This window comes from Balaenoptera ricei, chromosome 15 (genome assembly GCF_028023285.1).
Source record: "Balaenoptera ricei isolate mBalRic1 chromosome 15, mBalRic1.hap2, whole genome shotgun sequence".
In the NCBI taxonomy this organism is placed as follows: Eukaryota; Metazoa; Chordata; class Mammalia; order Artiodactyla; family Balaenopteridae; genus Balaenoptera; species Balaenoptera ricei.
This window is the reverse complement of record NC_082653.1, coordinates 36,529,434-36,555,967: the sequence shown is the minus strand read 5'-3', so window position 1 is coordinate 36,555,967 and position 26,534 is coordinate 36,529,434. Positions and strand designations below refer to the sequence as shown.

Below are 26,534 nucleotides of genomic sequence, written 5' to 3'. Positions count from 1 at the left end.
GGGGAGAGAGGAAGAGAGAGAAAGAGGGAAAGAGAACTTATCAGTACAAATATAAAGACAAATAAATTTCAGACATGATGGTCCTCATTTTATGTCATATCCATTCTGCAAGTCTATTTTTAAAGAAGAAAAATACAGCATGAAGGGGTTCTTTGTAACATAAAGTATCATTTAATGCTGAGACTGGAATGAGTGATTCCCTTAATATTATTTTAGTAATATGTAAGCATACCCAAGTGCTTTTGAAACATTTTCTGATAGAATTAGTATTAAGTCATTTGTATGGCACAGAAACCTAAGGGGTTAACTGCACCATGGTACTTGGTGATTTCTGAAGGACTGTATTTTTATGGTGCCACTGTTCCCTGTACCCAGGTGGGTGGGCTTGTGCAGTTCAGCACTGATGGGCAGTGCAGGCTTTAAGGCAGAGGTGACTAACTTTCCATCACAAGTTTGCACTTTGCCTTACACACTGTAGAGAATTACAGCAAAATCACTGCCTAGTAATAAACCACATTTCACAGCATGCCTTTCATTTAAGGAGGGTCACATGACTAATTTTCATAAACAGAACATAAATAGAAGGGATGAGGATCATTTCAGAGCCTTTTTCCTTCCCCTTCTTCCTTTACACAGTGGTCAAAGAGCCTAGGTCCCTGAATCACCAGGTAGAAAAACGTCATCTCCATACCAGATACACCCACACTGGACTCTTAAGTGAATGAGAAATACTTGTGTTAAGCCATTGACATTCTAGAGTTTATCTTTTATAATAGTTAGGCTACTCCAGTTAATATAGGGCTTATATGACCTTTTTTAAAAAAGACAAATTCCACTATTTTAGGTTATAAAACATCACAGACACATTGAGATTGTTAATTTTATGTGTCAACTTTACCGGGCCATGGTGTACCCAGATATTGGTCAAACATCTGGGTGTGTCCAGATGAGCGTGTTTCTGGAATGAGATGAGCATTCGAATCAGTAGGCTGAGAAAGCAGGCTGCCCTCCCTATGTGGGTGGGCATCATCGAATCCCCTAAGGGCCTGAATAGAACAAAAAAAGCAGAGAAAGGAAGAATTCCCTCTCTGCCAGACTGTCTGAGCTGAGACAACAATCTTCTCCTGCACTCACATCGGGACTTATACCATCAACTCCCTTGGTTCCCAGGCCTTTGGACTTGGACAGCAGATCGTGGGACTTCTCAGCCTCCATAATCATGTGAGCCAATTCCTTACAATATATCTCTCTCTTTCTAGATAGATAGATCTGTTTCTCTGGATAACACTGAACATACATACACAGAAAGTTAAAAATGGGAAAAAAATTGTAAGTAAGTGAAAAACTAATTTTATCCCCATTTTATAGATGGTTAGACTGAGACCCCTAGATGGCTGAGGATTCTAATACCCCAGAGATCTCAACATAGCTGGCTTAACCCAGTTCTCTGACTTGGTAGACAGAATCTCATTGACGTTTCAGCAAACATTCTCTAATACAGGAGTCTTGATTACTATAACTGTATAGTAAGACTTGAAATCTGATAGTGGGAGTTCTCCAACTTTGTTCTTCCTTTTTAGTACTGAGTTGGGTAACTCCCAGTTCTTTGCATTACCATATAATTTTTTAAGTGTGTTGATATCTTAAAAAAATGGTTTCTGGGTTTTTAGTTGGGACTGCATTGAATCTGTAGTTTAGTTGGAAGAACTGTCATCTTTACCATATTGAATTTTCCCATCCATGAGTGTGGAGTATCTCCCAATTTATCTGGATCTTCTTTGACTTCATTCATCAGTGTTTTGTAGTTTTTCACATGCAAGATCCTTGACATAGATTGTTAGACTTAACCTTAATTATTTCAATTTTTGGTGTGATTATAAATGGTATTTTTTTACATTTCAACTTCCAATTTTCATTGTTGGAATATAGAAAAGCAATTGACTTTTTATATTGATACATTAACTTTGTATCCTAGAATCTTACTGGACTCACTTATTATATCCAGATGGAGTTTTTTCGTAGCTTCTTTGGGGGTTCCTACATAAAATATCATGTCATTTGTGAGTGAAGACAATTTTATTTCTTTCTTTATTTGTTTGTTTGTTTTTTTAATTCACTGATTCTCTTCCTCCTCAACTGGGCCATAATTGGTACTTTTTCCACAGCCTCCACCAACCCCATGTTTCTTCTCCTCAGAGTACTGACTCTCTCCATCTGATCCCATCAAACCTCCTCGTCGCATTTCTCCATCTTACTTAGCTCCTCTCGCTTCATCTTTTTAAATGCCCTAACTTTCCAATTTCCATGAGAAATGCTGCCAACAGAAACCAAAGCATCCTGTTGTACTTTTCTCCTTTCCAGACACAATCACCACACTGCAGTCATCCACTCGTCTCTTTGACCACAGAATTGCCAGTTGAAATGGAAACAGTAAGGATTCTTCATAGAAAGAATCCAGACACCAACTGCACAGTTTTCCTGAAAATGCCACCAGTGGAACTGTGCGGTCTATCATGGCAGTGTTACATTCCACCAAGACCAGCTGAAAGAAATGAGCATTAGCAAAAGAGCCTTTAACCAGGATTCTGACTGCAAATATGTCATACTAAGATAACATAAATTCCTTCATTTTGTTGACAATATATTCACTGTATCCCATTTCCTCGTCTTGTCACCTGTCTAATCTTTTCTTCTAATCTTCAAAATCTAGTTCTCTGCCCAAACTCTCCAGTCACTCTCAGTCTTTTTCAGCTATTTCCTCTGAACTGCTGAGGATTTTATTGTCTGTGCTAATCTTTTGCTCTGTGCTCCACTGGTTCTATTGGATTGAACTGTTACACAATGGGATGTTTTATACTGTTTTGCATGTATGTATGTGTGTGTGTATGCACATTTTTAAATGTTTTTTTCACTTTAAAGAAAGTCTCTCAAAGGCCAAAATCCCATTCATACTTCTTTTCAATCCATATAAAATCAAATACAATTAATTGATTAATATTTGTTTTTAATGAAAGATACTGCCCTAGTTTTATCATGAACTGGGGAAATAACTTAAATTTCTAAATATAAATGTCTTTTAATCCTACTTATAATCATAATGAATGTGCAACAGTTAATGTATGTTCAGCTATAAGTAAAAAAAAAAAAAAAAAAAAAAAATGGCCAAGATAACAGTAGCTTAGACAGGATAGAGACTTACTTCTCTCTCAGATAAAAGAAGCCCTGGAGGTAGGAGCCCAGGCTTGGTAGGGCTGCACCACCAGGTGGTTTGTGTCCCAGCTTTTTCTATCTGACAGTTTCTCAATCCTCAGCATATGACATCAACCTCATGGTAGAGATGGCTGCTCAAACACAATTCATATTGGCAACATTTCAGCCTACAGCAAAGGGAGAAGGTTGAAAAAGCACACGCCCTCCCTATAAGAAAATGATGTTCCAGAAGTCTCACAGGCTTCTGCTTATACCTCTCGGCCAGAATTTAGTCTCATAGGCACACCTAGCTGCAAGGGATGCTGGGAAGTGTAAAGGGGAATGGATATGGCCCAACTGCCAGCAGACTTCCTCTGTCTAGTGGAAGAACATTTATTTCTGCATATGTGTGTGTGTATCAACACAACTTGTGTATTCAACAGTACTGAAATAAGCATTTGCTAAGACAGTGAAGTCACTGGATGAATAATTCCTCCTTTCTTTGGGATTGCCCAATGACCTTCTCCAGAATATTCTCTCTCAGCCATGACTCCAAAGACCTCTTTTTCAACAGAAACTTGCAATGTTCCTACAATCACATCTCCCCCCAGAATACTCCCATCTTTTTTCTCCTGGGGAATGATTTACCACCTTACCACCTGGCTTCTTAAGGAGCTGGGACTTCTTTGTCTTCTAACGACTTGAAACTAAGCAAATTTGAGATTTCGTAGATCTCTCATCATAGAATTAAATGGAAATTTAACTTTAAAAATTCATCGTCCTTAAGTTTTGTCTTAACTCTAAGGTCTAAGTCAGTCCATTGTAATGGTAACATTGTAAGTAAAAATCATAAGTAGCTCTAAAAGAAACAGTAGGTATAACAGTATTCTGAGGAACTATTCTACTTATATTTTTTGACCATTCCAACTCCCCTAAAATAGCCACATTCTCAACTAACAGCAAATAAACTAAGTGCCCCTGTCCATTATGTACCCAGTGTCACCCAACTAATGGAAATTTACATGATAAACAAGCCAAGGAAATAAAAAAGAAAGTACACATGAAGTGTACTTTAGATACGTCACCTAGCTCCAATTAGATTCTCCCTTCATTCCCGCTCTACCTTCTGGTTTGGTTTCAGTCCTGCTCCTCAGAGTTCATGGCCATGGTTTCTTTCCTGGTCAGCAAGGATAATTAGAATGAGGCACCTACTCTTTTAAAGCTCCACTGCAACAGATTGTGTAATAGGTATTCCGAGACAATGGATGGTATGCCTTTTCCCCTCCATATACTCTAGAATTTTAATTATACAAAAATGCTTGCTCTGACATTCTTGCTTTTTATTTCATAAATAGCAAAATCCAGAGGTAAAACATATTTGTTTCTCTTAATCAGCTGATTCTTAAGGCTTTCCTGTTTACAGCTTTAGGCAGGAACACTTTCGGAGCTGCTTTACTGCTTAACATCAAAGCTAAGGCTATCCAGGGAGCATGGGCTATTTATTTCCATAGTTTCTATATTTAGCTCTTGGCTTTGTTTACAGTCATCTCTCCTCCACCCCGCAGACACTTGAAAATTCCCTTTCCTCTCACAATTCTGTATCCTCCGTCTCTCTCTCTTGCTGGCTAGCTTTCTACCAAGCTGTGCAATTTCTTCTTGGGTTCTCTTGCAGATGATTCTTGCCTTTCCTCTTTGATTTCTCTCTGGAGAGTATGGAAATTGCCTTTTGGAACTGAAGAAGTGTTCCAAGGACACAACTCCTGCTGTTGCTCGTCTCTTTTGGAGAAGGAACACATTCCAAAGGCAACTGTCAAGTGCAATTTGAGCTCCCGAGATAGGAGAATATTTTTCACCCCAAAATTCAGCGGATATGTTTAATGGCTCATTTAAAAAGTGAACATTAGTTTTATTTTAAAGCAGGTTAAGATTTTGGGACAATATTTTGCTTGTTACTGCCTTGATTAATGGAACAACATAATAAAAAATGAAGGAGGTGTGTGTTTAATAGTTCAAATAATAACTAATGATTACTTTGGGAAAAGGCACAATGTGGGCAGTGTAAACCAAAAAGAAGAGAATGTTAGGAAACATTATAAATTAAATCTTGATTATGCTAAAGGCCCTGCTCTGATGCACATCTCTTGCATTTAATTCTCCTCACTGAGCAAAGTACAAGGTCACCATAACATTCTTAAAATGTCAAAATCATAGTAGTTAATTATTCAAGCCTTGAAAATCAGATTGGCTTAATTATCTCTATCATGTGTAGGCCTTCCATCAGGGATAAATTTGAAGGGTTGAGCTGCAAAGGCAGATAAAAGAAGGGTGAAATTTACCAGCAAGAAAAGGTTAAAATTAGTTTAGTCAGGCCCATGATTTGGGGGTAACATTGAATAGTGTGTCTCCATCTTTATGATGTCAAGCAGTTATATTCAATACGTTATTTTCTTTCAAAAAATATCGTAGAATTCTGGGACACTGTTAAACCTCTTTTAAAATGTTGTATCCTTTCACAATCTAATGTAAAACACGAACATCCTTGGCCTCCCTACTTTAAACCAGAACCGTTTTTAACCTCTTTGCATTCTTCAAAGTAGAAAGCATCTCATCTCTCTTCTGCCATTTTGGACGTTTGAGGAAGTCTTCCCTGTAAAAGTTCAGTTAAAATTGGAGGGAAGGGAAATGGTGATACCATGTGAACAAAATAAAAGAATGTAGTCTTTGTTTTGCAGGATAGCTCTGCTCTCCTTTGTTCTTGGAAAAGTTTTAGGGAAAGACCTAGCTTTTGCCCAGCTCACTTTTAGATTCTCAGAAGACCGATGGTTCCCCACAGGGAGTAGTTTTGCTGCCCACTGCTTCCCCTCCTCGAGCCCTGGGCATTTGGCAAAAGTCTGGAGACAATTTGGTTGCCACTCTGGTGGGGCGTTACTGGCATCCATGGGTAGAGGACGTGGGTTCTGCTGATCATCCTCTAATGCCCAGGCCAGCACCTGTAACAGCAGAAGGATGGGTGCACTGACCCCAAAGGGGTCTGGTAGAAGACTGACATCATCTGCTATTCAAGGCTTCCAAATTCATAGTCCTAAAGAGGGAAGCTGCTGCTCATTAATAGGTGCATAATTTAAAACATACTATCTTAAAACCTCAGGCATGATGAATTTTTAGCTCCCTTTTAGGTGTAAGGACATTCTGCCCTATTCCCCGAAAACATCAAAGTCCTAAACCCGTGGTCTGTTCCCTGACATGAACAATATATAATATCAATCAAGGGTACCAATGGGTGAAAACACAAAACAACATGAAGAGTAAAAGGAACTCAAGTTTCAAATTGCAATTCATTTCAAATCCTTCAAATGCATCTGCGTCAACGCATAAAAAACCTAGGACAAACAGCCCAGCTCTTTCCTTTTGCCTCCTAAGGCATAGTGAAGAGAGAAGGAAGAGGTGGCTTTGACAGTTTTGAAGCTTTTTTACTTTTCAAAAACTCTAAAAATATAGAGAATGAGTATACAGTGTACCAAATATACTGAAAAATAAATATCAGTTTGGTTAGAGCTGTTTTCTGCTTTTAACTGCCTTAGGTCTTACTTAAAAAAAAGAAAGCAGAGATCATTAAGGGGCAAACATTCCTTTCCGTATGCCAAGTCTGCATCAGCTGTGCCCACACTGACAGACTCTTGTGTCCTGCTCCCCTTAAATCTGCCTGGATGCTCAAATATTTGCCTGCAGCAAATACCCCCTTCCCTCCCTCACACACATTCCTAGGAAAACCAGACAAAAGGAAAACCGAGACAAGTTAGAGGCCTTCTGGGGACAAACCACCTGATTTTCATTGGGCTTAAAAAGATCAGTGTATGGTCTGACTAGGCCTGCATGTGTGGGCTTCACCAGGTTGGGGTGGGAACCAGAGGAGAAGCCACTGCAGAGGACATTTTGGGAAGAGGGAACTAAGTAAATAAGCAGAGGCAGGGAGGTATCAGTTTGTGACTTTCCTGAGGGACCCTGGGGTAGAGGTATCCCAGTGCCAGGAGCTGAGGCTGAAGAGGAAGACCGAGGCGACCAAGGGCTCAGATGCTCTCAGAAGCCTAGAAGAACTTGGCCATGAAATAGCAAAATAGTAATTTACACAGATAAAGCCAGAGCATCACGCAATCAGGAAATCAAATTTTAGTTCAGACCCCATAAATAAAGTGACTGTTTCCACCCAAGGGAGAGGAATAACATGTTCTCTTTTGTACTTGTGTGCAGAGAAGAAGGTGGACCGAGCACAGGGTGCCCAGTTGGCACAAACCATGAGACCAGACAAAACCACAAAATCCAGCTCTCGGTTGGTTAGTAAAGCTGGAAGCCAGCATCTGGCAGTGTATTCTGGAGGCCAGTCAAGCCTCTTTATGGACTGCACTTGGAGTATTTACAGATTCAAAGAAAAGGAATTAGGACCAAGATCCCCACAACAAAACAAGCAGCAGCAACAACAAATAATCCTCGCATCTAGAAGCCTGGAAAAGAAATGGCTTGGGTCTCACAGGAGAGAATTAGTAAAACTATTGCGAAGCACAGGGCAGCTCAGGTCAGGAGAGAGTGGAGAAGCATCTCTTGCTGACGCTGGCCAGTTTCTCAAGACATTGGACATGGGGTTGACAGCAGAAGTCTGATGTATGGTCTAATGAGCCCGTTGCTGGTATTATGTTTTGATTATGGATTACTAAAAAGTTTGTAGACGTCATTCTCTAGTGTATGTTTATTCATTCTCAATAAATACTTCTGTCGTCTGCAGAAGTCCCTGAAATAAAGAATTGCTTAAAGCCCTGATAAACACAGACATGAGCACTGGCTCACAGTTGCCATTAGCTAACCAGAGAGGCAGGCTTATGACAAAATTCTGTCTCAGGGATGCTTATTTCCAGCTGTGTGTGATACCATGCCGAAGCATCTAGAAGTGCGTTAGATGGCCCACTGAGATTCATTAGCAGTTTTATAAACAAGGTGAGAAAGTGTACAAAATTATCACTTTCAGAATTTTAGGGAGAATTCAGGTGGTAGGACATTGATAAAGGAAGTAGAAGGGGCAGAGAGACAAGTCGGGGGCTGCTATAATAATTGAGGGCAGTGGTTCTCAAAGAGAGGGCTCCAGCCAGCGAGATGGTTAGAAATGCAGAATCTCAGGCCCTACCTCACACCTGCTGAGTCATCATCTGTGTCTTATCCAGAGCCCAGGTGCTTGATAGGTACATTAGAGTTTGAAAGGCTGGACTAGGAGGTGAATAAGATGGGAAAAGAAGGAGCCGCTGTGGGTATGGGGAAGAGGTACAGCCTGGAGGGATGCTTGGGAAGGTTAGTGAACAGCTCTGACACTTCACTGGTAATCCAATCATATGAAACTACCCTTCAAATACCAGTGGGGACTCGCTTTGCTGGCCTCTTGGGATTTGAGGGTTCTCAGGGTCTACCATAGCTGAATGACAGAGATATTTCATCCTGTGGGGTTCCACAATCAACCTTTCTAACTGTCCTCTCTGCCCCAAATGCAAACATTTCTGGGAGGGGGCGGGGGATATATGAATCCATTAATATAACACTTCCACTGAGTTTTTGGTCTCTTTTTTGGGAACCACAGGCAGGAGGTGAGGGTGCCATAAGTAGCCGCCCAGCAGGCAGAGATGGGATTTGCTGGGATCAGGTGAGCCCCAGTTCAGGGTTTCTGGGGGGCTGGCTCTGGCCCAGGGCTACGCAGGCTTGCCAGCCACAGATCAACAGTTTACAGGAGCGCTAACGATCTGTGCTGCAGATTGGGGTAAAGGAGGCAAAGTTCAGCTTGGGAGACAGAACCCAACAGGTGGGAGACGCCTGCTCCCTCTAGCCGCAGAATGCCTTATTGCCAGCTGTCCCTTGCCAATAATGCGAGAAGGCCTTGGCTTTAATGATAAAGTGGAGAGTCAAAGAGCAGAAAATAGAGACCAGCTCATCGTCTTTATTTTGTTTTAATTGGGAGCTAGTTCTGGTTCAGCCCAGATTACTGATTCATTAACAAGTAAGCTAACATATCTTGTTATTTATAAACTACAAGTTTCAGAAAGGTGTATTCGTATTCTAAGACATTATTACACGACTTATAATGCACTTTTTTATCACGTAATGAATCTCTGCCACACTCAGTGCAAAATGTGATGAATACTTTACTGTGTCTGATCTATTACTTTTTGAGTCATCACAAAACCAAACCTTGAAATTCTCAGTGCTCCAGAGGAAACATAAAATGTTGGTTCTCCCCAGTTGGTGTCACTGAAGATGTTCTGACCCACGTCTTCCTGTGTCCGCTCAGAAAGCATGGGGAAGCAGCATAATTCAGTAGTTTTCACCACAGTGATTCTGCTCACAGATCCTGGAGTAAGAATGTCCAGGTCTGAATCTTTGCTCTGATACCTACACTTACTGACACAAAGTACGAGTTATTGGACTTCTCTGTACCTCAGTTTCCACATAGGTAAAATGAAGATAATACTTCCTACTTCACAAGGTTATCATGAATATGAAATGAACTAACGTATGCAAAGTGCTAAGTGCACTAGCATGGGCATCATAAATGTCACCTACCATTATTGCCAAATGTGCGATTTGATAGTTAGAAACTGTCCCATGAAATGTTAACATGCATATCAATCAGTGAGAGTGTCAGGTATGGATAAATGCTGTTTTTTTTAAAGGTAGAAAGTGAGGCAAAGGAGCAGCGGAAGCTGCTCTGGTTAGGACAGTCCAGGACTAAGCAGGCCTCTGCAAGCAGGTTAAATCCATGAGAAGTGGCTTCGCCATGACGATCCAGGAGAAGAGAATTCACTAGGAAAAAGCAGCAAGGATGGTGCCTCAGAAACTACAAGAAGAGAGAATTTCAAGGAAGAAGTAGGTCTGGGAGCCATGCCCCATATCAAGTGATGCTAAGGGACCAAGTGAGATGAAAACAGATGACAAGATGTTGGACAAGGGTGACTGTGAAAAGACCTTTTTCAGCAGTGAGTTGGGGAGAGAAAGGAAGGGGAGCAAGTAGAGACCAGGAGTGGAGGGCTCACTAAAGAGTCCTGCCGTGAAGTGGACAGCAAAATCAGGTGATCCCAAGATAGTGAAAAGGAAGCACTAACCAGAGAGAGGGGTGGGGTGAGTAAAGGCACAGAGAAGAGAAGCATGGGGCGTGTGTTCTGGGGGAGGGATCACGGTGCATGGGGCAAGCAGGCAGGTCCATGTGCAGGCTCAGGGTACCCAAGCAGGAGCAAGAGATGGCAAGGAGTGACCACATGAGCCAGACTGGTTACGGGCATCCTGCCTGAATGCTGCAAGATGGAGAGCTTGGAAAAAGGGAGCCGCTATTAGATGGCAGCAGAGTTTAAAATAAAAGCAATGACCTCTCTGTTCCCAGGACTCACTAAGTCCCCTCTGTTGTCATCTGAAAGGCACCCTTGACATCCATGTGATCCTAGGGAATAGTGTTCATGTGCTCAGCATGTGCTAAGGGGGAGGCACTCTACATGTCAAGACCAGAGTGTACCAATCTATTAAAATCCTCGAAAATGCAAAAGGGAGATATAGATTTAGCATAGGATCCTTAAAATTTACTCCTCATCCTGAGAAATAGGGAAGAGGAAATCCACAGGGCCCCAGGTCAAACTGGCAGGAGCTCTAAAGTCTGCAGTAGAAATGGTTCCTGTTTCATCTTAACTATTTCTCAGAGTGAGTTTCTGGCTGAGCCTTGGAAAGGCAAGGGAATTGGATAAGTATTCGTAAGGCAGTTCCAAGGAGGGCTTTTTACTAGAATTATCAATTAAAGAGACCCAGGGGAGTGGAGAGACCATATGTAAGAAGCACAGCAGGAGGGGTCGTGCAGGCATCAGCAGAGTCAGCATTTACCGAGCACACGCTACGGGCACCAGAGCCTGTGCAGCGCCCTCTGCAGGCAGGAACAGCTGCATCAACTTTCTATCACTCACAGCATCCCCATCCCCATCTCACAGACAAAGAAACAGAAGCACTGAGATGTTAAGAAACTTGCCCAGAGTTACACACTTCTTATTAAGTGAGAGAACTCATGACTCCGACGTTTCAGTGATAAGAAGGCCAATGAAGTTAATTACCAAAAATAGAAGAACAGAGGTTTTGTGAAGCTGGATGAATGCCGTGTGGGTGTGGAGAGAGAACAAGCAGAGATGAGGTCAAGGTGCAGGTGGGCTGAAAGCCAGTCCCGGAATTAATTCTGTAACACAGCCAGTCTGCCGATGGCGTAACTCTTAATGGAAGGATGGAAGGCATCACTGGGCTGGGGAGAGGTTCTGGGAGCAAACGAGCTCGTCCTGCTGGCAGGGGAAGGATGGCTAGCTCTCCAGTGCACTAACTCTAATTCCAGTGCCTCCCATCCCCAGCCCGTTACTCTCTCCTACTCTCTCCAGCTCAGGGATACATAAGACTGAGAAGCTGCCCACATTAGGAGTGGAGGAAGCTTCTCACTGTGATCTGGACCATCCTTGTCTGCTCATACACTGCTGGTAAGAGTATAAGTGACACAGACACTTTGGACAATTGCGAGTTTCTAATAAAGTTAAATAGACACCCACCTTATGACTCAACAAGTCCCCTCCTAGGTAATTACCCAAGAGAAATGAAAAGGTATCTTCACAAAAAGTCTGTATGGTGTTGTTTATAGCAACTTTACTCACAATAGCTCAAAACTGGAAACAAAGCAAACATCCATCCACTGGAGAATGGACATATTGTGGTAAAGTCACACAAAGGAATACTACACAGCAATAAATAAGAGCAACACAACATGCAGCTACACAGATGAATCTCGAAAACACTGTGTTGAGTGAAAGAAGCCAGACACACAAAAACATGCTGTGTGATTCCACTTAGAAGGGCAAGAATAAGTAAAACTAAGCTGGGTGATAGGATAATAGTTGTGCCTGGGTATTCCTGTATGTGCAAGAGTAGCAGGAGAGATACTGCCTGGAAAGGGCAAAAGAGAACTTTCTGGGGCCATGATAATATTCTATCTTGAGCTACTCTATACAGGTGTACACATTTGTCAAAATTCATTCAGTGATATTGATATATTTGAGATTTGTGCATTATACTGTATATAAATTGTGTCTTAAAGAAGAACCACTAGTGTACAAAGTAAAAATATTAAAAATTGTCCTTGTTCTGAGGGCTGGAGAAAGAAAACCTCTTCACAGATGACTTTTAACTTTATCACCCTTGTCCCAGGTCTGCTAATCAGGTTCTTGACCATCACCACACATCACAAAAAGCAAAGAGAATCAACGCATCAGAGAACCCACACCAGAGCTACTCAACAACTATCCCTGTAGTGGACCATTTTATCGCTTTCTTCCTGTAAGAGGGTATTGATAAAAAGGCATACATACCATTAACGTTAACAAAATAATTATAATGCTGGAGCTCCATTGGCAGGGTATCCTCCCACAGAGAAACAGGACAGTACTTGAGCTTTCTTTAGGAATGTGCCAAGCTCTGAATAATCAGCAGGTCTCTCATTGTTAAAATCCTGCCTTTCATGTTTTTGGAATCATGGGAATATATTATGTATTATTAAAATTTAATAAACTTAAGTATTTGGAAAATAGAAACAAACAGTCCCTGCTAATTCCCAGAACTGCGAATCACTCCACAAGGAACACCAATGCCCCCACGTCACTGACATTCTAGTGTCTCTAGATTCTTGGGCACCAGAAGCTCGGTCACAGGCACCTTTGGGGCATTGGCCCTATTTCACTGCTCATCTTCCTCTCCAGCTCTTAGCAATGGCCATCATGTGCTGAAATGGGCAGATCTCCTGACTATGGACACCTGTGTGGCTTGAGATACCAGGAACTCACTCTTATTCATTTAATTATTCCTTTTCATCTTGTTTACAGGAAAAAAAAAACCCAAAAAACAATAAAACATAAAGAGTAAATACTGACTTAAGCATAGTTAACTTACTAAGAAAATAAGCCGCTTTGGAAAAAAACTGCATATCTGAAATAACTTCCCTCTTAAAGATGGTGTAATTTTGCAAAGAAAAAATTTAAATTACTCAAACCAATATTGAAACGCAGGTATCCTTTAGTTTCAGCAAATGTCATAAAATTATAATAATAAATTTACAAAAGTCTCATATGCATCCTACAAGTGTTATTTTAAGTTTTACTTCATGAAATTGGTTAGTCCAACAGATTCCATGTGTTTAAGACCATTTCACAAATAAGTTAGAATTTACAAAATGCAGCATGGATCTCTCAAAGGCTAAGCAATGTATATTTAAAAGACTAAGTTATCACAAAAATGGTACCCTAACGATAATAAAATGAAAACCTACACTTTGATATAAGTTTAAGTTACTATCTTATTTCACATCACCCCAATGAATTTTCCCAATCTGGCTGTAATAGTTGAGATCGCCAAATGGGGGCCAATCTGCTTGGGTTCAAATCTTAATTCTGCCACTTACAGCTGGGTGACCTTGGGAAAATTAATTAATTTTTCTGTACCTCACTTTCTTTTGCCATAAAATGGGTTAATAATAGTGCCTATTTCATTGGTCTGTATTTTAGATTGAATCATTTAATGCATATAAAACCCTTAAAGCAGTGCCTATGATGTAAGCTGTGCTTAATTGTGCTCAGCCATTAATATTTATTATTATTTTTATTCTGGTTCCTTCTATTAGCATTACTACAGACAGCACTTAAATATAACACTTCTACAGACAACACACAATGAGTAATAAGCTCACAAAGAGATGCACAAATCATTAGTAACCAGACAAAACGCAAAGAAAACAAGCGGTCATATTATATGCATTAGACCAGAAAAAAAATGATATCTGCATGGTGCCATGTACATCAAAGGAGTGATATTGCTGATGTGCATATCCTTAGTTTCACAGTGAAGTGTCACACTGCTGTCCAGGAGGGTAGCCCAGCCCACACGCCCTCCAGCAGTTCTGAGGATTTCTATAGCTCCGTACCCTTGCCTTGGCATGATCCAGCTATCTGCTTTTCCAGTCTAAAAGCTTCCATCAGCGAAGAATTTTGCTTCAAATACACAGACTAATGTCTAAATAATAAATAAAATATTACAGGGTTGCTCTCACAGGAAAAAAAAATACAACACTTCTATTACTATGGGAATTAACTTAGACACATAGAAATAATACTAATATAAATACATATTTTTTTCTAAATAAAGATACATGGAACCAGTGGAAGTTAAGGACTGTAATGCTTGTTTTGAATGTTAAAATAGGAAAGATGATAAACATGATTATCAGCATAGTGGTGCAGTCTGTACTAGAGAAAAGAGAAAAGGAGAGAAAAGAAAGCTGATATGTGATGGTGAAACAGTAAATGAAAACACCTATATATAACAAACATTCTCTTCCATAGATGTATATGTAATCGAGATAACATACAACCTTCCAGTTTGAAAGGAACTTAGAACTATTTTATCGCAACCCAAGACCGGCATCCATTCTAAGCATCCCTAGAGATGTTCAGTTAGAATCTTGCTACTCAAAATATGGTCCTAGTACTAGTACCACCTGGGAGCTTATCAGAAATGCAGAATCTCACACCACACCCCAGACCTACTGAATCAGAACGTGCATTTTAATAATATCCCCAGGGGATCTGCATGCTTATTAAATTTGGAGACGAGCTGGACTATATTATTCTAATTACCTGTACTCGTGGCAAACTCACTACACATGAGGCAGCTGTTCCACTCCTAGATATTCCCAATTCTTAGAAGGTCTTTATTATATGAAGTCCAAATTTGCTTCCCAGTTTAAGAAAAATATATAGACCACAATCTCACTTTTTAAAATATGCTTAAATATATAGGCACGATATAAAGCATATATGTGTATATATATATATGTAGGTAAGTAGGTAGGTGTATGTTTAAGTTTACATAGAAAAACTTCTGGAAGGATATCACCCGATTGTAGCCACTAGTACGCAACTTTTATATGCTTTGTTTGAATCTGTGACTACTTTTTTTTTTACCCTTTACTCTTAGTTCTTGTCAGCTGGAAAATTCAAGATCAGTTTTATTCTTCCTCAGAGAGCTGAAAATAACTCCCTGCCTCCCCTTGGACTTTTCTTCTCCAGGTTAAAGGCTCCGAATGTTCTCAGTGGCTCCTGCTGTTCTACCACCCTAACCTCCCCCTTCTAGATCCCTCCACGCTGTCAACAGGTCTCTTAGGAGCAGTGCCAGAACCCAGATCTCCCTGACCAGCACTATTAATAGCAATCAGTTGATCTCCAGGACTGCTTTCTTCTTGGCTAATAAATTCTTCATTTTGAAATGTCATTTTAAAAGTCATGAAAGAAATTAGTCCTTAAGTCACATAAATTATTATAGTCTTTTTCTTCTGAGATGCCCCAAATGTATTGGAAATGCTAGGAAGGGCTTTATAATGGCAGTAATTGCATAGAACAGAAACAAAAGAATAACTATCATGTGTATAGTCCTTGAAGGAAGACCATGCAGGGGCACCAAGCAATTCCCAAGACAGAAGGAGAACAAGCATTGGGGGAGGGGCAGGGGGTGTTCTGGTCATATGCATACAGACACTCAAGGTTAGCCTACATGAACAGTCGAGAACCTTGAATTGAGTTCCTACAGATAAGGTGACAACTGATACAATAGCCTGGAAAATATAAATCAAGAATAAGACTTTAATAGGAAATATTTAAGGGGCTGAGGGTTAGAACTTCGTGTGAAATTGTCTTTTTTATAGTTCCATGTCAAGGAAGTCTAGAACGACAAGTCAGTGTGACACGGATGGGTTGTGACAGGTCTGCCTCTTGGCGTAACTGAGTGAGGCCTGGTCAGCTGAATACCCCAGCTGGTCACCTCCAGCACTAAGGGAACTGCAGACACATTATATTTTTCCTATGTATGTTGATCCACTTCTCCCACACAGAAATATTTATTCAGAAGCCCTGGTATAAAAAGATATTTTTTTCTTGTCAACTTCCATGGCTATTTTGAAAACATACATCATCGTAGTGGAGCAAAGAAAATATTCTCCATGCAACAGAAAGAGACATTTATAGTGCAAGCATTGATGGGCAGACCCCTGTTCATTAAGTCTGAACACTGCATTAATCTGTGCTGACATTATTTGGTTCAGAAATACCTATGGTTATGGGAAAGTAGATAAAGATTCTAATCCAATGTCTGAACTTGGAGCCACTGCAAAGAACACCTGAGCATATTCTGCACTGGCCCATCAACCATGATACAAGAACATGAGCAGCCATGCACAGAAAAGCATGGAGTAGAGGTAAGTATGGGGCACAGACTAGCTTAGGATGTGAAAGAGAAACAAAAGAGCAAAAGACTACAAAGAACCAGAATGACCACAGCATAGTGGTCAGCATAGTAACATTTTTCCAACTCACTGCTAATAGAGGGTTTCCCACTTCTTTGTCAAGAAGGGCCTGGAATTAAAACTAGAACTATATGAGTTACAGCTGAACATTAAGTTTAGTTTAGTTTTTTTTTGGAAACCAGTTGTTTATTCAACCAATAAACTGACATTATATAAACATATGGGTCGGAACATTATGCTGTTCAGTAAATTATTTCTGATTTATACCACTGTGTGGTTTCAGATCTTGTTAACAAGTTATTTTTCTCACATTTATAAAGTCCTGGGAAGGAAATGAATATTGACATTGAATGCTTGTTATAAGTCAGAGATTATAACAAATGTTTTAATATGTATCATTCCATTTAATGCTTATAAACTATGAGATTATTCCCACTTACAAATGAAAGAAGTGAAGCTTAAGGAGGTTTATTAACCTGCCCTAAATCATACAGCTATTAACAGAAAGATCTAGCTTTAAAGTCAAAGTCTTCTACTCCACCCAATGTTTATTCCCCCACAACACGCAACCTGAGGACCAAAAGACTCTTGTCAAGCGTATGTGCCCTGAATGATAGACCTAGAAAACAGGACCCCAATGGAGTAGGAACTGGACAATATCTCCACCAGTTCTTGTGAGCTACATATCACAACAGCACTATAACTTCATAGCTGTGGCTCCAAATATGCTTCTAAGGTTTCTCAATCTCAGCACTATTGACATTTGGGGTCATATGATTTTTTTGTTGTAAGGGGTGTCATGTGCACTGTGGGATGTTGAGCAGTATCCTTGGTCTCTACCCACTAGATGTTCCCCCTCAAGTTGTGACAACCAAAAATGTCTCCAGACATTGCTAAATGCCCCCTGCAGAGGGAGGGCGAGGGCAAAATTGCTCTATTTGAGAAACACTGTCCTGAGCTGATACTTGCTCAGCAATTTAAAGGCTGGACAATAATAGAATCCTCGTTTTTTAACTCTGGACCTAGACTGAAGCAACAGTACTTTTGTTCTGGGCCTTTATGGTAGTTAGACTAAGTAACTCTAGCTGCTATAACAGATAAAATCTCAGTGCCTTAATTCATTGCAAGATTATTCCTTACAATCCAGTATAGGTGTGCCTGTCAGATGGCTTAACTCCAGGTGATCACTCAGGAACCCCATCTCCTTATGTCTTTGGCTCCAGCATATTTAACACATGACTGGAATTCCCTCCATTCCATTCGGCCAGGGGCAGGGTGGTGAGGGGAGATGGTAAGGATGGCACATCCTCTGTGTAACCACATCAGCCTGGAAGCATCACACATCACTCCTCACATTTTTTTGGTGGAAAATGGTCAGGCAGTCCTGCACTGAGAAAACTTCTTCCAACAATAACCCTACATTTTGGAAAGGGGTAGGTATTTTTAGTGTTTTTTTCCAGCCATCTGTGCCACAGCTCTGTATTTTCCAAAGCAGCTGCATAAATATTCCAGCCTAATAAGAACACTGTAAGTTAGGCAAATATGACTGCAATTGTATATGTGTTATTTTCCCATTTTACACATGGTGAAGTTTGTACACGAATAGTTCCTGTGACTTGAGGGTGATATCCTAGAGACAGAACCCCAGTCTGAATCTCAGTTAACAGTTTCCAACTACAAGGCAAGTGATGAATATTAAAGAGCAGAGAGTGACATTAGCTACAAAGAGGGACGGTGTTATAAGCACTGATGCTGGAGTCTGACTTGTCTCTGCCACTGATGGTTGTATGTGACATCAAAAAAGAATTTAGTCCCTCAGAGCCTCCATTTTCACATCTGGGGATAATGAAGTTTAAATGAGATGATACATGGAAAGTACTGAAGACAATGTACAATAAATTTTGGCTATTGATATCATGCCACAAGGAATAAATAATACATTATCTATAAGTTTACAGAATTTTCTGGCTAATATACATTACATTTAAGTTCTATGAATTTGGGGTGTCTTTAGGTTCGTCCACATTAGCCTGATTACAAAGAACAAATAAATGCTCATTGACTTTAGCAGATTTGTTCCTTTCTACAATAGAAACAGGGAGAGGAGGCATCTGGGGAAGAAAGTGCCAATGAATCAGCGTAAATCTATCCCCACTGCTGGAAAGCAGCCCAGAGTGCAAGCCCCACTGACGGCAAGGCGGTAGAATCATGTTCATTTAAATACCAAGGGCAGCACGGAGCATCATGAAAGATGGAAGCAAGGTCAAATACTTTGTGTGTTCTTGTGCCAGTTCAGCGGCCAGAAACTCTAGGGCCAAGAACAGAAACCCAGCACCCAACCTCACTTTCCAATCCATGGTTTTGAGTCATCTTGTTTTACAGATTACGAAACAAAGGCCAACAAGATCGGTGGTTTAATAGGAGACATGGGGGCTCCGGCCATGCAAGGCAAAGGCTGTGAACCCACCTCAGGCAGCAGGCAGGACATCGAGTCTGGCCCCAACACTAGCCCTCTATCTGCTGTGGCCATTCTCAGAGCAGAAGTAGAGGGCCCTGGCTGAGCCCTGGCAGGTCCAGAGAGTGCAAAGCCCTTGGAGCCCAGCCGTGTGGCTGACAGGGACTTGGTGCTCCAGCCAGGTGTCAGGCCTGAGCCTCTGAGGTGGGAGAGCCAAGTTCAGGACAATGGACCACCAGAGACCTCCTGGCCCCACGGAATATCAAACAGTGACAGCTCTCCCAGAGATCTCCGTCTCAATGCTAAGACACAGCTCCACTCAACGACCAGCAGGCTCCAGTGCTGGAAACCCCATGCCAAACAACTAGCAAGACAGGAACACAATCCCATCCATTAGCAGAGAGGCTGCCTAAAATCATAATAAGGTCACAGGCACCCCAAACACACCACCAGACGTGGTTCTGCCCACCAGAAGGACAAGATCCAACCTCATCCACCAGAACACAGGCACCAGTCCCCTCCACCAGGAAGCCTACACAAGGCACTGAACCAACCTTACCCATTGGGGGCAGACACCAAAAACAATGGGAACTATGAACCTACAGCCTGTGAAAAGGAGACCCCAAACACAGTAAGCTAAGCAAAATTAGAAGACAGAGCAATATGCGGCAGAAAACCCACCAGACCAAGCAAATAAAGAGGAAATAGGCAGTCTACTGGAAAAAGAATTAAGAGTAATGATAGTAAAGATGATCCAAAATCTTGGAAATAGAATGGAGAAAATACAAGAAACGTTTAACAAGGACCTAGAAGAACTAAACAGCAAACAAAAAATGATGAACAACACAATGAATGAAATTAAAAACTCTCTAGAAAGAATCAATAGCAGAATAACTAAGGCAGAAGAACGGATAAGTGACCTAGAAGATAATATAGCGGAAATAACTATCACAGAGCAGAATAAAGAAAAAAGAATGAAAAGAATTGAGGACAGTTTCAGAGACTTTTGGGACAACGTTAAATGCACCAACATTCGAATTATAGGTGTCCCAGAAGAAGAAGAGGAAAAGAAAGGGACTGAGAAAATATTTGAAGAGATTATAGTTGAAAACGTCCCCAATATGGGAAAGGAAATAGTTAATCAGGTCCAGGAAGGACAGAGTGTCCCATACAGGATAAATCCAAGGAGAAATATGCTAAGACACATATTAATCAAACTATCAAAAATTAAATACAAAGAAAAAAATATTATGAGCAGCAAGGGAAAAACAACAAATAACATACAAGGGAATCCCCATAAGGTTAACAGCTGATCTTTCAGCAGAAACGGCAAGCCAGAAGGGAGTGGCAGGACAGATTTAAAGTGATGAAAGGGAAAAAACTATAACCAAGATTACTCTACCCAGCAAGGATCTCATTCAGATTCAACAGAGAAATTAAAACCTTTACAGACAAGCAAAAGCTAAGAGAATTCAGCACCACAAAACCAGCTTTACAACAAATGCTAAAGGAACTTCTCTAGGCAGGAAAAACAAGAGAAGGAAAAGACCTACAATAACAAACAATTAAGAAAATGGTAATAGGAACATACATATCAATAATTACCTTAAAAGTAAATGGATTAAATGCTCCAACCAAAAAGACATAGACCAGCTGAATGGATACAAAAAACAAGACCCGTATATATGCTGTCTACAAGAGACCCACTTCAGACCCAGGGAGACATACAGACTGAAAGTGAGGGGATGGAAAAAGATATTCAATGCAAATGGAAATCAAAAGAAAGCTCGAGTAGCAATTCTCACATTAGACAAAATAGACTTTAAAATAAAGACTATTACAAGAGACATAGAAGGACACACATAATGATCAAGGCATCAATCCAAGAGAAGATATAACACTTGTAAAAAATTATGCACCCAACATAGGAGCACCTCAATACATAAGGCAAGTGCTGACAGCCATAAAAGGGGAAATGGACAATAACACAATCATAGTAGGAGACTTTAACACCCCACTTTCACCAAAGGACAGATCAATCAAAATGAAAATAAATAAGGAAATACAAGCTTTAAATGATACATTAAACAGGATGGACTTAATTGATATTTATAGGACATTCCATCCAAAAACAACAAAATACACTTTCTTCTCAAGTGCTCGTGGAACATTCTCCAGGAAAGATCATATCTTGGGTCACAAGTCAAGCCTTGGTAAATCTAAGAAAATTGAAATCGTATCAAGTATCATTTCCAACCACAACACTATGGGACTAGATATCAATTACAAGGAAGATAAACTGTAAAAAATACAAACACATGGAGGCTATAAAATATGCTACTGAATAACCAACAAATTGAAGGAGAAACACCATATGATCATCTCAGTAGAGGCATAAAAAGCTTTCAACAAAATTCAACACCCATTTATAATAAAAACCCTCCAGAAAGTAAGCATAGAGGGAACTTGCCTCAACATAATAAAGGCCATATATGACAAACCCACAGCCAACATCGTTCTCAGTGGTGAAAAACAGAAACCATTTCCACGAAGATCAGGAACCAGACAAGGTTGCCCACTCTCACCACTATTATTCAACACAGTTTTGGACGTTTTAGCCACAGCAATCAGAGAAGAAAAATAAACAAAAGGAATCCAAATCGGAAAAGAAGAAGTAAACCTGTCACTGTTTGCAGATGACATGATACTATACATAGAGAATCCTAAAGATGCTACCAGAAAACTATGAGAGCTAATCAATGAATCTGGTAAAGTAGCAGGATACAAAATTAATGCACAGAAATCTCTTGCATTCCTATACACTAATGATGAAAAACCTGAAAGAGAAATTAAGGAAACACTCCCATTTACCCTGCAACAAAAAGAATAAAATACCCAGGAATAAACCTACCTAAGGAGACAAAAGACCTGTATGCAGAAAACTATAAGACGCTGATGAAAGAAATTAAAGATGATACAAAGAGATGGAGAGATATATCATGTTCTTGGATTGGAAGAATCAACATTGTGAAAATGATTATACTACACAAAGCAATCTACAGAATCAATGCAATCCCTATCAAATTACCAATGGCATTTTTCACAGAACTAGAACAAAAACTTTCACAATTTGCATGGAAACACAAAAGACCCCGAACAGCCAAAGCAATTTTGAGAAAGAAAAACAGAGCTAGAGGAATCAGGCTCCTTGACTTCAGACTATACTACAAAGCTACAGTAATCAAGACGGTATGGTACTGGCACAAAAACAGAAATATAGATCAATGGAACAGGATAGAAAGCCCAGAGATAAACCTACGGACATATGGTCACCTTATCTTTCATAAAGGAGGCAAGAATATACAATGGAGAAAACACAGCCTCCTCAATAAGTGGTGCTGGGAAAACTGGAGAGCTACATGTAAAAGAATGAAATTAGAATACTCCCTAACACCATACACAAAAATAAACTCAAAATGGATTAAAGACCTAATTATAAGGCCAGACACTATAAAACTCTTAGAGGGAAACATAGGCAGAACACTCTATGACATAAATCACAGCAAGATACTTTTTGACACACTCTTAGAGAAATGGAAATAAAAACAAAAATAAAGAAATGGGACCTAATGAAACTTAAAAGCGTTTGCACAGCAAAGTAAAACATAAACAAGGTGAAAAGACAACCCTCAGAATGGGAGAAAATATTTGCAAATGAAGCAACTGACAAAGGATTAATCTCCAAAATTTCCAAGCAGCTCATGCAGCTCAATATCAAAAAAACAAACAACCCAATCCAAAAATGGGCAGAAGACCTAAATAGACATTTCTCCAAAGAAGATATACAGATTGCCAACAAACACATGAAAGGATGCTCAATATCACTAATCATTAGAGAAATGCAAATCAAAACTATAATCACATCACACCAGTCAGAATGGTCATCATCAAAAAATCGACAAACAATAAATGCTGGAGAAGGTGTAGAGAAAAGGGAACTCTCTTTCACTGTTGGTGGGAATGTAAATTCTTACAGCCACTATGGTGAACAGTATGGAGGTTGCTTAAAAAACTAAAAATAGAACTACTATACGACCCAGCAATCCCACTACTGGGCATATATCCTCAGAAAACCATAATTCAAAAAAGAGTCATGTACCACAATGTTCATTGCAGCTCTATTTACAATAGCCAGGACATGGAAGCAACCTAAGTGTCCATCGACAGATGAATGGATAAAGAAGATGTGGCACATATATACAATGGAATATTACTCAGCCATAAAAAGAAACAAAATTGAGTTATTTGTAGTGAGGTGGATGGACCTAGAGTCTGTCATACAGAGTGAAGTAAGTCAGAAAGAGAAAAACAAATACCGTATGCTAACACATATACATGGAATATTAAAAAAAAAAAAAGTTTCTGAAGAAACTAGTGGCTGGACAGGAATAAAGATGCAGACATAGAGAATGGACTTGAGGACAAAGGGAGGGGGAAGAGTAAGCTGGGATGAAGTGAGAGAGTGTAATGGACATATATGCACTACCAAATGTAAAATAGATAGCTAGTGGGAAGCAGCCACATAGAACAGGGAGATTAGCTCGGTGCATTGTGACCACCTAGAGGGGTGGGATAGGGAGGGTGGGAGGGAGATGGAAGAGGGAGGAGATATAGGGATATATGAATATGTATAGCTGATTCACTTTGTTATAAAGCAGAAACTAACACACCATTGTAAAGCAATTATACTCCAATAAAGATGTTAAAAAAAAAAAATAGGAGACATGTGTCCCAAAGCCACAATTGCCAATTCTTGGGCCAGTTGTCTTACCTGTGCTGCTTTCATATCTGTGTTACTTTATATTCCACAATTCTACAAAGTGAAGTGATATTAAGCTACCTGAGGCAAATACAGAAGTCTACAGAGTATCTTTCCAGAAGCTGTCAATTTTTCCCATACACAAACGCCTCTTCCAGTTTAAGAGATATTTTCCCCAAATTGAAGGTAAATCCCCACCTTCTGTGAGCACTTGACCTTATTTGTTTAATAAAAACAAAGCTGAACAAAAACAAGCAACTTTACTCCAATGACAAGCTCTTTGTTTAGGATCAAAATACTCCAAAGCCCTTCTTTCCGTTGGAGGCTTGATAGCTAAAGATGAAATGGTTTGGTGGATGTGGACATCACACCTCAGTAACTTCTGTCAAAAAGATGAGGCATGAAAAATCGCTCCCATCACTTTGGCACAGACATGCCCCCAACCACAGAACCTCATGAACGGCATCAGCCTGCCAAGAGCAGAGTCTTCGTCTTCAGCAAAATAGTGTAAAAAAAAACATCTCAAATGTCAGCTCTGGGTAACGTGCTTCTCCTGATTTTAATAAGGAAAAAAATATTCACATGGATTGAGTCTCATTCTTTTAGGGTATAATTTTGGGCTTGAGAATATGATGGCAAGCATGTTATTCCAAAAGCAAGTCTCAGTCTCAAAAACATTCTTTTCAGATAGAACCCTAAGAATGGGTTCTCAGAGCTAACTCTTAATTTCAGCTATGCAAGATTTTAATATCATCTAGAGGTCAAGCAAAATTCCACTGGGTACTTCTGAGCTTTGTTTATTTGTTTTATTGACTGAGTTGACAGCGTAAGTATCCTTTGATATGTATGTACATGTGAGTCTGTGTATATGTGTGCATGTATGTGAGTGAAATTTCTTCTAGTCGACTGTTTTTGACCTTCAAAAATGGCTATTTCTTAGGGTTCAACCTCATATATTCAAGAAGTGCCTAAGATATATGAACTACGCATGGTACATCGAAAACCTACTGTATGCCCTGGGAGAATATGACATCATATTTCCTACTTCTCTCCTTCATAGTTCGTTCTATTTTACATCCATCCTTTATGACACAGCAAAGGACTTAAGAGGCTCTTATCATAGACCCAGATAATATTCCTTCAATTCAACCAACAACAAATGCCATCAAAATGCCCAGACACAGTCTTTCAGAATCTGTTACATGCCAACGAGTTTATCCTTAAAATAGGCTTGTGGAACATTGCTGACTTTGCAGGAAACCTTGAATGCTATTGAGAAAACAGAAATCCTGAACCAGTCTCTTGTACAGAAACAGGAAAACTCCATACAATGACAGATGTTCATCAGAATTACAGAACTGAGAGCTGGTCAGTGGATATGAGATATGAGTGATGGTCTGATGCAACTGAATCAATGAAAGGAGGTTGGATAATCCCATCCAGTCAGCTAGAGTAACATTCAAGAGACTTTCAATGAACACTCGATACTAATGCAGCATGGCTCTTCTATGGCCATAAAATGCAGCCTCTTGAGCATTTACATACAACACTTGGAAGAACTGTGTCCTTGTTAAGCATACAGGCTCAGGAATTAGATGGTCTTGGTTCATATCTCAGCTTTTTGTTTGCAGCTGTGAGACAGTGCAAGTTACTTAACCTCTCTGTGCTTCAGTTTCCCATCTAAAACAGAAAATGGGAGTAAGATCTGTCCCCTCTAGTTGCTGTAATGATTGAGTTAATACAGTGTACAGTTCTAAGGACAAGGCCCAGCATAGGATAAGCAATTAATAGATGATAGCTATTCTTATTGATTCAATGTAATTGTTTCCCTTCATTCTAAGGCTCCCAAATTGTATCCTACATTTTTTTTTTAGCAGGAGTGGGGGAGTTAGTCTTTAACTAAGTAGGTTTTGCAACCAGGAAAGAATGATTCCTGAAGACTTTGTCACCTACTTATTTTCCTATTTTAAATGCAGAAAAGCATTTAATGACAAGAAAGCAACCTGAAACACATCTCCTTTACAAACACTGAAGTAATGCTTATTTTACTGCACATTTCAGCTGTAGGAGATTTCATGAAATTCATAATGCAAGGTCGTCATGAGTTGGCACTGTGGTGAGCCAGTCTGGAGTTAAAGAGACCTAACTCTAACCAAGTACATGCTGGGGCAGAGCTCTGAGTAATGCACAGGTCAACTCTGAAGCAAACTCTATGAGTGAACCACAACCCAAATCAAATGATGATTTTCATAAAAGAACGATGCTGAACAGTCTCACTGTAAATCTAGCTTTGGGCTCCACTAGCAGAGGAAGATGTCATTGCCATTGGTGGCATTATCATTGCACATGGGACAAAATATGGTAGCTTCATGAGGAAGGTGGATCACTGACATTTCTTGCAGATGAAAGAAGCCAACATTCCAGTTGTCTGCATGCAAGGGTGGAAAGTAAACAATGGCTGCAAATGTGGCAGATAGAAAACGACTCTTTATTTTAGGGTGATGGGACAAAACGCTGTCTGTCTTCTAAGATCTGGCAGCTCTGGTTGAGAGACTTTCAACCATTTCCAAACACATCTGGTAGAAAAGCAAGTAAACATTTTAGAAATCTTCTCTGAAAGAGGCTGAGATTAATAGGAACACATATAAAACCAAACTTATCTTTTATAGAAAATACTGGTCGGG

At 40.0% G+C, this 26,534-nt stretch overlaps 1 protein-coding gene across 5 annotated transcripts in view; it reads right to left on the bottom strand.

Moving 5' to 3' along the window:
* PLCB1 (phospholipase C beta 1) overlaps positions 1-26,534 on the bottom strand; it is a 690,926-nt gene that overhangs the window by 460,633 nt on the left and 203,759 nt on the right. The window contains exon 1 of one of the 5 annotated variants that reach the window (XM_059895830.1): positions 4,275-4,358. The exons of 3 other annotated variants lie outside the window; for them this stretch is intronic. The gene's annotated coding sequence lies outside the window, so the exon portion shown is untranslated. Of the gene's footprint in view, positions 1-4,274; positions 4,359-26,534 lie in introns of those variants that run through there. One more of the 5 variants, XM_059895831.1, reaches the window with a different exon arrangement.